This window comes from Herpailurus yagouaroundi, unplaced genomic scaffold (assembly GCF_014898765.1).
Source record: "Herpailurus yagouaroundi ecotype Mexico unplaced genomic scaffold, PumYag 186, whole genome shotgun sequence".
Taxonomy (NCBI): domain Eukaryota; kingdom Metazoa; phylum Chordata; class Mammalia; order Carnivora; family Felidae; genus Herpailurus; species Herpailurus yagouaroundi.
The window spans coordinates 14,484,864-14,490,655 of NW_024412417.1; the positions used below are offsets into that span (position 1 = coordinate 14,484,864).

The window sequence follows — 5,792 nt, forward strand, 5'->3', positions numbered from 1 at the left end:
TCATTACATAGGCATGATCCTTTAAATTATTGGCCATTGGTGATTGAACTCAATCTCCAGCTCCTCACCCTTCCCAGAGGTAGGGGTGAGGGGTGTGGAGGTGAGACTCCAACCCTCTGATCACGTGGTTGGTTTCTCTGGCAACCAGCCCCCATTTTTAAGCTACCTAAGGACTTTCCAAAAGTCACCGCATTAACATAACAGAAGACACCTTTAGGGCTTGCAGCACTTAAATTCCAAGGGTTTTAGGAGCTTTGTACAGAAACCAAATGTATAGTTCATATTATAAATCACAATATCACCTGATATTTCAATTCATGGGACTGAATGAACTCCCCTCAGGGAAAATGTAAAAAGGGAAGCCCTTCCTCTCGTTTTACGGATGAGAAAACTCTGCTCGGAAAAGCCGTGTTCCAGGTTTTCACAACCAATCAGTAATAGAATCGGGATTAGGATCTAAGTCTAATTTCCGGATAGGGTGACACTGAAGGATTCTGGGATGTGAGACTCTCCCTGATAAGACCATGGAAGTCCCAGGCAACCCAGGACAGCTTGATCACCCTATTCCTAGACCAATGATCTTCTGGCCATTTTCTCCTTTGGCAACAGCAGTTGAGACAGCAGTGGTTGTGGTCAGTGACTTTGTTTATGCTTGTCTTCGAAGGAAGATTGTTTCCAGTCTGTTCCATTTTTGTTCTATGTCAACGAAATACTACGCTCATTTTGCAGGACTTTTAGCTTTTCCTGAGAGGAAATTACGAGTGGTAATTACCATGTTTTCCTGTTCCTCCTGGAATAATCAGAGCAGGAAAGAGACTCTTTCTGAATGGTACCGCGCGATTAAGCCTCCGGACAATTTGGAAATGTAAGCTGGTGGGAAAGGCATGGGACGAATAAAGTTTCCCAGAGCTCAGCCTCTTCCCCAACTCAGCCACTCCTGACTCTTCTGCTTATGTTTTGGTCACGTCCTTTCTCTCCTATCCTTTGCCTTTATCTTTCCCTTCCTAATGCCACTTCCGAGCTTTGTAAATGTGTCCTCATCAATGTGCCTTGCAGCTCAGTCAGTGGCCCTCCTATCCACCCAACTGCTCAAAACAGAAACTCTGGAGTCACCTTTGACTCTCCCCTCCCCCTCTGTAAAGGAACCGTGTCTCAAACGCTTGGCAACTGTCTCTCCCGCCTGTCTTTTCCACCCGTTCCTGCCAGCCACCAACCTCGCCCGAGCCACCACGCCTCTTGGATTTCTGCAGACCTCTCTGCCTCCCAGTTTACCCCTTGAATCCAGACTCCACAACTGCTGACAAAATTCCCTTTCTAAAATGCAAATCTGATCATAGCACTCACTCCCCTCAAGGTCCAGACTCAGTAAGACTGGCTTACTGAATATTTGCTTCAAAATCTGGGGGCGCCTGGGTGGCTCAGTCAGCTGAGCATCCCACTTCAGCTCAGGTCATGATCTCATGGTCTGTCCGTGAGTTCGAGCCCCGCGTCAGGCTCTGTGCCGCCAGCTCAGAGCCCAGAGCCTGCTTCGGATTCTGTGTCTCCCTCTCTCTCTGACCCTCCCCCACTCATGCTCTGTCTATCTCTGTCTCAAAAATAAATAAACATTAAAAAAAAAAAATCTGGCTCCGTCTACCATCTTTAGTCAGTTTCTACGTTCAGATTCGCAAAACCTTTTTGCATCTTCTCTGGGAAAATAGGAGACCATCTTATGTTTGAGATCACACTGTGTGGGGCAGGGATTCACTGCAGGAATGTAAAGGAAACGGCAGTCATTTCCTCTCGGCTGGCTTCCCTGGCTTCGGTCCCCCTCCCTCCAGCCCAGCCTACCCTGCTGCACAGCAGCTCTTCCGAAGCAATGGCTCCGGTGTGGTGGGAATGTCAAGGGACCTCTGTAGATTTCCTTGCCTGCCACTCGGCAATCTGGGCAAGTCATTTAATCTCTCTGAAACTCACCTGCCTAATCTGTAAAATGAAGACACTCAACCAACCTTAATTACAGTAGTCTTCCCTTATCTGTGGTTTCACTTTCCACCAGTTCAGTTATCCACAGTCAGCTGCGGTCTGGAAGCAGATAATCCTTTTGACAAACCCTCAGAACGTTAGTAGGAGCCTAACGCTAAGTCACAGTGCCTGAGCCATTTGTCATTCACATGTATTCATCTCATCATGGGGGCATTTTACCATCTCACATCATCACAAGGAGGACGGTGAATTGTACAGTAAGGTATTCTGAGAGGGAGACCACGTTCATATAACTTTTATTACAGTACATTATTATAGTTATTCTATTTTCTCCTTATTGTTAATTTCTTACCGTACCTAATTTATAAATTAAACATCTCATAGGTACATATGTATAGGAAAAACCCTAGTGTATATAGGGTTCGTACTTTCCACGGTGTCAGGCATCCATTATCTCCCAGGGATAAGGGGAAACTACTATAAATCTAAAACTTCTCTGCTCTAAATTTTCAGGACCTCTCATTGCCTGACTCAAGAACCAATTTTCAGAGGCGCCTGGGTGGCTCAGTCGGTTGGGGGTCCGACTTCGGCTCAGGTCACGATCTGACAGTTTGTGAGTTTGGGCCCACGTTGGGCTCTGTGCTCACAGCTCAGAGCCTGGAGCCTGGTTTGGGTTCTGTGTCTCCCTCTCTGCTGCCCTTCCCCTGCCCCCCCCCCTCTCAAAAATAGATAAACATTAAAAAAAAAAAAAAAGGAAACAATTTTTGAGTCTGGCTAGCTTTCAAAGCCTTCCTTGTCTTTGCAGCTCTAACCGACTTGCACATATTTTGTGCTTCAAACCAGGCTACTTGCAGCCCTCTGAACGCCCGTCTCACATTCTGCCTTTGGCTCAAACTTCCCCTGGAGCATCTTCTCTCCACTGCTGTTGGAATCTTACTCATCTTCCGAGGTTCACTTCCAGTGATAACTCATTCTTCAATGAAGATTTCTTAATCCTCTTAACCAAATGTAATCACTTTTCCCCTGAATGCCCCAGCATGCTCTCTCTAGCTTCTGGCACGCTTTATCCTTGTTATAGATGTTCTTATGCTTGACTGTAAAGTGATTAGGATACTTCACTTTCTTGTAAGGGCCTCGGCTCCTTAGGAGATACTATGTTGAGCATTCCATATGCTCAGCAAATGTTTATTCGCTTGAAAGCACTCATGGGACGTAGGCATTAGCAAAGTCCATGGCCTAAATGCTTACTGAGGAACTCATGAATTCAGTTGTCATCTATCAAGCATTTACTGAGTGCTTTTAAGTCCTGTGGGTATAGAGAGAATTTTAAACAGAGATCCAACTCTGCATGATCTCATAGCCTAATCAGACAGCTAAAATATAATATGATAGACACATAATAAGAAATCAGATGATAAATAAACACAAGTATAAGGACTTTGTTATTGCTGACTATAATGTTATTGCTGACTATAATGAAACTCCTTAAAAGATTCTATTTTAGTCTTTGTAAAATCCTAACATTTAGATATATAAACCCAGCCATAGTAGCTTAGAAAAAGGAGCAAAGAATTAGTACTTCCAAATGCCTACTAAGTGCTATGCGGTATATAGACATTCTCCCATTGTCAGAGATATTGCGGGATATTATTAGCATCTCCGTTTTATAGATGAGGAAACTTATTTTAAGATTTGTTGTGCAACTTGGGGAAGGTTGTACAATTAGAAGTTCTTAAGCCGGTTTTTAAACCCAGGACTCTCTGATATCAGCTGGCCTGTGCTATTACTTTCTAGGCAAAGATCAGACAGCTACCCGAAGGCCTGCAAATGGCCAACCGTGGTGCAGGTGTCTGTCCTAGGTACTGGAACTAGCGACACTGAGCTGTGGGAACTTGCCCCTTGGCCGGAAGACCTAGACGTCAGAGGAACGAGGGTTATTTGGCCCGGAGACAATTAGACCTAGAGGAATTATTGTACTAAGAAAGGTAAGCTATTTCAGGTGACAACTCAAGAAAGAATGGTCCTTTTGAGGTCTGAACACAAAGTGCCTCTCTGAAGTCCTGCCTTTGAAAAGGGGCGTCAGAAAGAAGCCAAGGCCTGTTCCTGGTCTACTTTTTTATCCGCTAACCTCAGCTTGCCCCGGACTATTTGAACAAGATAATGCAGGGAAACTCAAAGCACAGGATGAGGCTGTATGGAGTCCCCTTGAGAGGAGCACCATGCTGTGATTGTACAGAATTTAGGGAAGAGAAAGAGAAGCTAAACATTCTTGAGATTTAGTGGACAGATTATGAAGTTACCTTCCTGGAAATGTAACGTAATAACCCCCTAAGAGAGATGTTTTTACCATAAGATAGAAATAAATGATACGATGCGAAAATGTTTTCACATTTGTGTCCAAAAAGCGAGGAGGTAAAGAGCAGACTTTATATTTTCCTGTCTTTGCGGAAAAGGCCTTCAAATTCCATTAAAGGTATGCTTGCCATTGCAATCAGGGCAAAATTGAGGCAGGACGGGCTCGTCTGAGTTCACGTGGAATTACTCCTTTGGTTTATAGAAGGCCTAAGTTGGAAGCCCTGCAGACAAGGGAACCAGGGTGCTTCCAGGCTGTTCTCTATTCTTTCAGATGGTCTTTTCTCTTCCCTCTTCCGCCTAGTAATTCCTCTTCTAAGCACTCATTGCCTGGTGTCTCCGTGCTACGGACGGAGCTCTGACACCTCTGGAAGATCCTGAAAGAGAAAGATGACAGATGAGAAACGTCAGGTCTTCCTACCACCGAGGACTCGTGAGGGGCATGATGGATTTTTGGCAACCAGCCTTCAACCCTATGAATGGAAAGTTGGTAGAACTTGTTAGCTCTTGCTTCCGTCTTGGTAAGTTCTAGGTACGAGCTGGGACATCACTTCCATAGCTTTTATGAAGTCTTTCAGAAATATGGGTGTTGAAACGCAGGGCTGAAGACGCTTTCTACTTTTCACTGGGAAGCAACGTCTGGCTGGCGGCAGTTTCGGGATGTGTTTGCCCCTGGTGCTTGAGAATCGGTTCGCTGGACCATACTGGGCAGCAGTCAGCAGAAGCAATAGGGCTCCAGGAATTGCGCAAAACGCCTAAAATTTTCTTTTTCTCCTGCCAGGTTCTCCTTTTACCACAGCGGCAAACTGGAGGAAGTAGCCTGAGACTCTGGGCTCATTTTCCTCCCCTGGGCTCAAGTTGGAGAAAACAACGCTAATTACATTTCTAATGGCAGCAAATAAATTTGAAAGTAAAGCTCTTTTGGTATGTCAAGGTAAGTTTTTTGTCATACTTAAGGAGCGTGTCACACACTAGTCATACATAAGATCTGGATCTGTAATAATTCGAGTGGGAGTGGGACCAAGGTGTTGGTATATATATATTTTTTGTTTATTTATTCATTTTGAGAGAGACAGAGAGAGAGAGAGGGAGACAGCATCCCAAGCGGGCTCCGCACCATCAGTGCGGAGCCCAACGCGGGGCTCGAACTCACGAACCCTAGAGATCATGACCTGAGCTGAAATCAAGGATGCTTAACCGACTGAGCCACCCAGGTGCTCCAGTGCGTGGGTCTATCTGAAAAAGCTCCCCAGGTGACGCTGGTCTGTAGCCCGGGTTGAGAACTGTTCATGAAGGGGAAAGGACACAGGCTGTGGAGCTGGACAGACTTTGGCTCAAACCCTGGGTCTGCATTTACTGGTTGTGTGACTTAATGTGGTTTAGTTGGTGATTTTAAGCCTCAATTTTCTCCTTTCTCAAGGAAGATGAAGTAGAGCTTAACAGGCTCGCATTAAAGATTAAATGAGATAACTAGC

At 45.1% G+C, this 5,792-nt stretch overlaps 1 long non-coding RNA gene across 1 annotated transcript; it reads left to right on the forward strand.

Annotated features, from left to right (window-relative positions):
* The first annotated feature begins 3,764 nt into the window (after positions 1-3,764).
* On the forward strand, positions 3,765-5,397 carry LOC121043194 (uncharacterized). Its single transcript, XR_005796722.1, has 3 exons — positions 3,765-3,950; positions 4,622-4,838; positions 5,099-5,397. It is a non-coding gene; the product is annotated as an uncharacterized LOC121043194 (long non-coding RNA).
* Positions 5,398-5,792: the final 395 nt, after the last annotated feature.